This window comes from Oenanthe melanoleuca, chromosome Z (assembly GCF_029582105.1).
Source record: "Oenanthe melanoleuca isolate GR-GAL-2019-014 chromosome Z, OMel1.0, whole genome shotgun sequence".
Taxonomy (NCBI): domain Eukaryota; kingdom Metazoa; phylum Chordata; class Aves; order Passeriformes; family Muscicapidae; genus Oenanthe; species Oenanthe melanoleuca.
The window spans coordinates 63268248-63277701 of record NC_079362.1 but is presented as its reverse complement, the minus strand read 5'-3'; positions in this window follow the sequence as shown (position 1 = coordinate 63277701).

The following is a 9454-nucleotide window of genomic DNA, read 5'->3' as shown; positions in this document are numbered from 1 at the left end:
ATTTTAAAATATTATAAAGGATAAGACACTTCACACAGTGTAAAAGCAGTCTTTTACAAAAGCAGTCTTACCAAAAAAAGCCATTTGTAATTAGAGAACAAGCTCACAAGCAAGCACCACAGAAATGTTATGTGGTAAATGGGCACTGGTAGACCTCACACCAAAGCCTTGGTTTGAGAACAGCACGACTGCATCTATATTGACTGTTTAAATGGGAGGTCATATGAACTTATATCAGTTGCCTGAATCTTACAGACCACAGCAGCAAAGTGCACTGCTTGGGCTAACCCACTTTTTGGCTGTGTACAGCTGCTGATGTGTCCCAGGAGGCTGTCAGCTCATCTGCCAGCTGGCAAAGTGATGAGGCAAGTGAAGAGTCTGGGCCAGAACAACAAAGTAGACACTCATGTTGTCACCAAGGTGACTAAAGAAAGGAGTTTTTCACAATCATGGCAGCTCACTGCCTGTCACTGGAGGACTGCTCTCCATTCTGTCCCTGTTTCTCAAAGGTTTTGTCTACAGATATCTTCAAAACAATCTCTCTCTCTGCCATGGATGGAGGTTAGCACTTGCATAAGTGCATCTTTCCCTTACACCACAGGATGTGCAAGGACATCTTGAGCAGTGGACAGTACCCTAGTGTTTGTGTTCACCTTCTGTCCTGTCAGCTAGAGATAGAAGCACTTAGAAATTCAGTCAGCAGAATGGCAAATGATGGCTCATACAAACCAGGTTACCTTCTAGAACTGATTTTCACATGGAAAAGTGTCAACACAGAAATATATTCCCATATCTGCTGTACCTTACTAAGTCTCTGCTTGTGAGTTCTGGTGCAGTATTCCTTAAAGGCAAAAGCACTGACACTGGAATGAAACTGGGAGCAGCCCAAAGAGGTCAGTGTGTAGGTGCCATTTTATTGCCCCAGACTTTGGAAGTATCTATGCACATATTCATGGCCTCAGTTTCATTATTTCTACAGGAAATATTTATCCAGAAAAATAAACACAACATCTCTTCATCTCTGCTGCAATGTCTATGTAAAAGATCTTTTTTTGAAAGAATGTGGAACTATTACCTCAAAGAAATTCTGTGAGTGGTCTGTCTGACACTGTAACATTTCTAGCTGGGTTTCACAAGGTCACATCTCATCTATTTCATCCTATATCTAATTCCTCATACTCAGAAAAAGTGTGTTATTCTTCCAAGTCAACATCTAACTTCTCTCTTAGAGCAGCCCATGTTCTCCCTGCAAACCTCTGCTCAAGGAAGAAAGTCTAAAACTGCAGAGGGGAAAGAACAGAAGGAAGGGAGCAAAGTCCACAACATTTTCTGAGAGGTAAGCAAACCAGAAATCAAACAGCTCTGCAATTTAAGTGACATGCCCTGGTGTTTTCCATATTCACTACCTACAGAGATGGAAAAAGCTGTTCATCCTGTCCCATAAAAATTGTATTTGTGGACTGTTACCACCAACCTTCAGTTCTTCAGATAATGAATAACAAAAGTTTAGTGCACTACATCCCTCATCTCACACTAATCTTACAGACATAGCTTCAGCTGTCTGTGTTCTGACAAAACCTGGAATTTTAAGAGCATAAAGTGCTACCACTCAATAGACTTCTTTTTTTCCTCTAAAAATCTTCCTGAGAACAAAGCACAAGAGAAATCTTTCACCCCTACATGGCAGATGAAAATTTACTATCAGGATGGAGTGGGAGGAAAGTACACCTTGCACTTAATTTAATAATTCACAGAGTTGTTTTTCCTCCATATATGCCCCCCATGAGAAAGGATATTGAAACAGAAAAAGAACAGAGACACCTTTAAGCACAAAGGCTATCTGAATGGCTTCAATACTGAGCTGTTCTGACACAGCCTGTGGCAATAAGAAAAGTGAATCCTAGAATATCCTATAAGCTCTGTCCCTCACTGGGCTGTCTGAGGACAGGGTGGCAGTGCCACTGGCATGGCACAGCAGTGAAGGCAGCCCTGCAGCCAGACCTGCCTGTGCTCTGCCCCACCAGGGATCCCAAGCCTCTGCCTCCTCCCTGGCTGCACTGCAGAGAGGAAAGGAGGGGTGGGATTGAAGAGCACAGCCAAGGCTGAGAAGAGGGCTTGTATCAGTGGGGAGGGTTCTGGGGAACAGCAGCACCTGTGAAGAAAAGCTATTTATGCCCAAGGATTGGACAAGCCAATGCAGGTTTTATGAGGCAGAGTTTGGAACCAGCTTCCCTCTTCAGCTGCTTTGTTGAATGAACAAAGTCAGGCATTCTTTCTGTTATGCAGAATTTTCTGCTTCCTTGAGTTTAATTAATAATCTGGAACTATTTGGAGCATCAGCAGTAGGACTAAGGACTTCATCATGTTGGGAGTGTAGGTGTGGGTATGGGTGTGGGTGTGGGTGTGAGTCTGATCAAGGTGATTTCAGTACAGCAGCAAGCAGAACTATCTACTGCATCTGAAAATATGTTCAGGATGATTTGCTCTGGATTAGGCCCTGTTCAGGATATCCAGCTCTGAAATGCATATTCATTGCTTGCATCACCAGAAGGACCCAGCACAAGCATTTTTACCTCTTGCTTGTATGCCATGATAATGGTTGGGCTGGAGCCAAGGAGGGAAACCCCAGCTCAGCACCTTCCTTTGTTTTCAGGACACTGTCTCATCACTTCTTTAGCCCACAGGTTACCTGGAAATTAACTTAAAGCTTCTCAGTTTTAGAAGACACATTGGATTTTATCCCCATTGAGCACCCAGCAGTGGCTCAGACACACAGAAACATGACTACAGGCCTACCTCAGCACAGTTACAGAATAAATGCATTCCCCTGAACCAAAAAACACCCCTTCTTCCCGGGCCTGAAATGCTTAAAAAGTTGGGTTTGTCTATCACAAAATGAAAAACCAAAATTATGGAGGAACTAAATCCCAGGTTCCATGCTTGTAAGGCATCTTACCAGCAGGAGAGGGGACTGGAACCAACCAGAAATGCTGCATGCATGCATTTGTCACTCATTACTCAGCCACCTCACCTCATCATGAAATGTGGGTGGAAAGGCAGCCACCCTTTGCACAGTACCCTGCTTTCCAAACCAGCTTCCAAGGGAGAAGGAAGCACCATAGGAGCTGGTCTGTCCCAGAAGAGAGTCCCTCATCCTCCATATAGTGGTGTAATAGAGAGCACCTCCTGCACCACAGCAAGGAGCCTGTAGCAGCCACCACTGGAGGCCACAGAGGGATGAATGCAGCATTTTGGCCACATGCTCTGGTTCTGCTTCATCAGCCTGGCCCACGGTTCATGGCTGGACAGTGAGCATCACTGCACATGAGCTGACATCACCACTTTAGGATAAAGTGTCTGGCACAGGGCAACATGAGACCACAGTCTCCCATTTGCAGTTGCTGCCCAAATTACTTCCCATCACTGTTTAATTCAGAAAATTAATTCTCTCTTGGTATTCATAGATACTGGATCACTGGGGTGGAGATGGAGCCTGAGACAGTGAACAATATCAGATCTGGAATTCCCAGAACATCACCCAGCAAGACATGTTGGATACTGCACCTGTGCTAGGTCTTCAATGAGAGATGGTACTTCTGGAGTGCTATCAAACAGGAGGGACAACAGAGCTGTGAGGGACTTGCACCCCATAGATTAACAGATATTCTAGATAAAAGACAGGATAAAGTACCTGTCCTTTCACACAACTGACTCAGCTCAGTTCAGATGGTGGTATCATCAGTACCTGCATGCACACCTAGAGTGCAGGAGGCAGCAGGTTGTGCCAGCTGATTTCCCCAGTGTTATCTGAAACATCTGTCAGCAACAAGGGAGCTGCATACAGGCTGTGTATTGCCTGCCTACAGGCTTTGGATGCTCCCTGGGAAACACTTCTCAGAAGCTGAGCAAGTCATGGAAAGGGCTCTGTTCCAAGCCACTGGAAATACACCTTGCAACTGCAGGGACCATCTGCTGTGTTGGCCTTTCTTGCTAGGGGACAGAAGTCTAGTGATGTCTATACATAAGGCAACTACTAGAAACCAGAATTTTCCTTTACAGGTTCCACTGACTTATTTCATTTTACTTCCAGACAGTTTGTTGGTAGAACTTAGCTTCCTGAAAGAGGTAACATGCTGCTGAAAATAACTGGAAATCAGAAGATAAGATCCTGCCTGACAGAAAAACAAAAGGACAGAAAAACTTCAAAAAGAACGGTGCAAAGCAATAAGGATCCTTGATAAACTATGATAACTACTATCAAACAAGTCTGATAATTATCAGTCAAAGCAGGTCACCTTGTTTGATTTTAAAACAGGATCTGAAAGCCACTTCACTGGGAAAAGGTGAAGGGAACTGAGTGCACCCCTAACCTGTGCTCCTTCCCCAGTGTACCCATTCCTAGCTCAGACTCTGCCTCTGTGCAGAGTTGTGATTCTCTGGCGTCTTCTGTTTTTCTCCAGGGCCTAACCAGGGATAAATTTCCTTTCTCTGCAAAATCTGAGCCAGTCAGCCTTTCTCAGGGTTACTGGCAGTTTCCTTGAGGCACAGAGCTGTGGTTTGTGCTGTGCACAGTTCTTTCATGGGCAAGAGTTGATATGTGCTGTGGGGTTTCCTCTTCTCTCAGACATTTCTCAAATTCATGAAGTTCAGCCCACGAGTGAGGCCAATTTGGCATTTATCAAAGTCCTTTCCACAAGTGCCCTGTCCCCAGCCTGGCACACTTAGGGGAAGGCAGCCAGGCTGCACTGGTGCCTAGCTTTCTGTCGGACACAGAGTCAGAAAAAGAATAAGAAGGGCAGTTCACATAGCACATTCACACTTAGGACAGGACTGAACAAAGCCTAGGAGGGGAAAAGGATTGTCTTTGCTGCAATGTACATTTTTCACATCATAGCAGCCCTGTGCCACATGGAAGCTCAATCCTGCAAATCTGCAATGTGTGAGTGACCTTACATCTCCAAAGAGGCTTCTTGGGTGACTTGAATCAACTCAGATATGGAATTGCACAGTAACTAGTGAAATTCCTCCATCACTACTGAAGGCAAACTTCACCACTAGGGAGCACCAATAGACAAAGTTTTTTAGAGCTTTTCTGTGTTGAAATCAAACTACGACTATAAACTACAAAATGCATTTAACAATGTAACAATAAATATTTTAAATTGCAATTTTTTATAACTACCCACTGAGAAACTAGATGAATCAGAAGTAATAGGGCAAGAGATTTTTATTTATTTGATCACTAGTCAAGTCCTGTAAATGGACACCTACTAAGAGCTCTGCTGATTCATCTCTGCAATTCACAGATAATTTTTTCAAGTTTCTGTATGATTGGTAACTTTATCATCATAAAAAACCCACAAATACCAGGCAATGAAGGAGTCTTTCTCTACCAGAGATGAACTTTCTAGGTCAAATCTAAAGTACATTACAGAGCCAAGAGAACAAACATCTTGTTTTTTCTGTAGCAAATCAAGATCAGAAGTGCCTGTCAGTGTTTGGCAGTTACTCAGAAGCAGACAAAGAAAATTCAGAGCTGTAGCTCAAATCCCAGTTCACACAGCAGAACTGCCTGACCAGAGATGGTTGCTAAATGCTCACCCCACACCTTCAGCTCTTCTTCCTCTTGCTGGAACCACAAGTCCTCCTTATCCTCTCTTTCTCTCTGGGCTGGACACAAACCATCAGCGTTGCTGTAAACACCTGTGCAGAGTGGGGTGACATTAAGGACATGTCAGACTGTGCTCTGGCTGTTCTGGTTTCATCTGTACGCTCCATCAGCCAGGTTGCACCAGGGTGTTCAGGGGCTTCACAGCAATGAAGTGAAGACAAAGGCTCAAGTCAGCAGAACTTTGACTACTGAATGGCTTTGTGGATAGTGATAAAGCATAAAATAAACTCATAATTGAGATAATATTTCAAATCTGATCTGTTTCTGACACTAGGAGATGGGATTAGATTTGACAATTCAGCCACCCAGGAACCACTCAAGTTGCTAGTCTTCATTTTCCCCAACAACCAGGATGGGCACCCTTTGAAAAACAGCCCTGGCATACATCATACCAATTATCACTAAACAGAGGAGGTTCAAATGGACACTGCTCAAATGGGATCTCTTCTGTGTTTGGAGGCATGGCCACAAGGACATTCTCCAAACAAATATGCTTCTGCCATGGCTGTCAAAATATGGGTGACGCAAAGTTCTACAGACCTGATGCAGAGGGTGATGGCACACTGAGCACTCTTGTGGTAGCTGTAGTGGTTATTTCATGGAAACTAACCTGCCTTCATCGAGCTTCCCAGGATTTGGCACGTTATTTCTTATCTTGTCATTCCCAATAGTCACATCTCTGTGACTCTAAATGTCATGAGAAGGTGTAATTGAATTCAGTAGGAAAGCTCCTGCTCACTTGTATATTGCAATGACACTTCAGGTGACATTCATGATCACATATAGAGGGACAGCTTCTGTGCTGTGGATGCTGCTGGGACTGGCCAGGGGTGCCAATCAGGTAAAGATGCCTTAGTCCACCCAAGCACTGTGGGTTTGAGTGAAATGGGACTGGAAGAAGAAGTGGGCCAGCAGAGGGGAAATTAAACTGAGGACAATAGTTGCATACCTGATTAATGCTTGATACAGTCTAAAAAGCTGAGTGAGAGAAACCATAGAGAGGGTGAAAGTCTTGAGGGCTTCTGGGCATGGTATGGACAACAGAAAGAAGAAATGAAACAATGCCATGTGTTGGTAGATGATGCTTCCATTTTAATACAAGGAACTACTTATTCCTGTCTATTTCTGACCTGCCTTTATAAAGCTATAAAGGTCTGCTCTCCAAAGTGCTTGTGAGCCACACTCTTAGTCAGAGTTTGGTGCCAGGGCAGGAGTGCCTGAAAGGAGTCCTGAGCTGTGAAAGGTCCCAAGGTCTCTGTTGCAACTCTGCTGGGCTTTGACCAGTGATATTTCTGACCAGGTCTAAAAATCAAGCCACGGCTCTTGTCAGCTGAGATGCAAATGCTTAACACCAGGGCTCATGAACACTGCTGGTCTGGAAAGATTTTCCTCTGGACTGGTACCCACATGACCCAGCTTATATACTGCAGGGCACTGCTAGCTGCTAAAGAGCTGAGATCAGCCTCAGCTGTGCACAGAGCCTGTGTCTGACAGGACTGCCTGTCCTGCAGGGTCCCAGAGCCAGCAAACAGTGCAGGCTGCTGAGCTCTGCTCATTGTCACTCATGTGCTGAAATACCCCTGTGTGCACTAACACACCTGCTTGCAGCGCTTCTGACCATCAGCTACCAGCTTCTGCTCACAGTCAGCCTTCTTTAAACAGAGCATTATACAGATCCTACTGCATTTTCCCAAAGATACAGGCTCCCCTTTGCTGCAACCACCTCCATGGGAAGAAGGGAAATGGACTAAGCCATCACTGCCAAAGCTTTTGTCTTTCCTGGACCACCCCAATCCCAGCAGCAGCAGCAGAATCTGGTCCTGGAGACAGGCTGTGTTTCTGGACATCAGCTGCTGCAGGACAGAGCTGTTTGCCCAGGCTCCAGCACTGCTGAACCTGCATTTTGAGAAAGGCCCAGGAGAACAGGAGGCAGCTCTGACCTGGTGCTAATGAGCTCAATCACAACAGCATCACTATAAAACTGTTTAACACCATTCAGCTCAGATGAGATATTTTTGTTTCATGCTACTGGAAGTGGGAAATGTTGAACTCTAATGTGCTTGCAGTGATTGACAGGCTCACAAGGGGATCCAAAGATATCTCACTATCTATCTGAGACAGATTTTAAAATCAAGCTTACAGTAGTCAATCCTTCTTTAGAGACTTAATGAGTTTAACAATCATCTCAGTAAACCAACACTCTATAAAAATAAACCTAGAGGGCAGGGAGTAAATTCAGGTAGGTTTCAGCCCCCTAAGCAAGCCCCACCAAAGATGAAAGATGGTTTATGGTGTACCTGTTCTGCAGATAAGCAGGAGGCTTGAAGTATTTCTATAATTACATGTGTGTCCTTCTCTGGAAGCAGTGGCTATTTTCGTGCCTCAGCCCAATAAAGCAAATGTGAGAGGAATCTGTGCTTTGTTTATAGCTCCATTAGCCTTTCTTGAACTGTAAATTACTTGGCAGTGGCTGAGACAAAAGGGAAAGGCAGGGCTGGATTGTAAAGGAAAAGTTTGAAGTTCACAGCTAATTAAAGTCTTTCAGATTTAACTGCCTAAAGTTACAGTTCCTTTGAAAATTTAGCCCATAATTATAAAACTCATTAGAAGAAATCAGCACATTTAGTATATGTTTAGTTGTAGAATAGACTACTGTAAACCACACTTTTTCATATATTTTCTTTATAACCTTTCAAGTGATCATTTTCTATGGCAATCTTCACTCTTCTCTCTTTCTTGCTCTTCATCAGTCAGTGAATAAGCTAATGAGTTTAGGCTCTGCCTAACACACTTGAAATTTTCAGAGAGGAGGGAGTTGGGAGCAATAAATTGTACTCCCATTTTCAGCCCCCTGGTTTAACCACAATGACAGCACTAGGAGAACATAAAGGCTCAGCCTGTGAGGACCAGCAGCAGGAGGCACAGTGCTGTAATGGCATCTGGAGCATTATCAGTAGCACAGTTGTGAGTAATTGCATTAATTGCCTTTAATTACACTCTGTGACCTGAAGCAGGCTGCTTCCAAGAAACATGACACAATACTAATCATGATGGGTTTAGAAAGTAACTTGAGCAAGTATGTGGTTAGATCTTTGAGCTGAGAGCTGCAGCTGGAACGACAGGCGTGTGCATGCTGCATTTGTGTGCCTGTTTTACAGAACTACAGGAGGAAGCAGAAGATTTTTTTATAGAGTGAACCCTATACAAAGAGCAAATCTGGAAATTAGGCTTTGCTTTCCTTTTCCTAAATGTGACCTCTTTCTTCTGCCATTAGTGTCCCTAGTACTACAGAAAATCTTCAGAGGTGGTGGGTTTCACCCCAGCTCCTGCTGGAGAGTAATATATTTGCCATGGGTACAATGCAAATGGTAAATGACCACTTTCTACAGCTCTCCACAAATCCTGAAAGGATTCACTTTCTGAAAGCTTTGTCCCTTTTCTGGTTGCAGTTCTGCAAATATGAGTAAATGCTTACATGTATGAATTTTTTGTGTTGAGGTAAATCTGTTCAATGCTGGACAGAACTTCCTGATGAAGACAAATGTCAGTGGAGGAACTGCATTAGAAAGGCATCCTCTAAGCTCTCCAGCCAAGTCTTGGGATGGACCTAAACCCCCAGTCTGACACCCCAGCAGAGCTGTGGTGTTTGCAGGTGCCCCAGTGCGGGCAGACAGGCTTTTGAGGGGGTCTGCTGCTGGAACCAGCACTACTGCTTCTCTGGCACTTCATGTCCTACAGCAGGATGAGGCTGCTGGTGTTGCCATGCCACCTTTATATCACTCA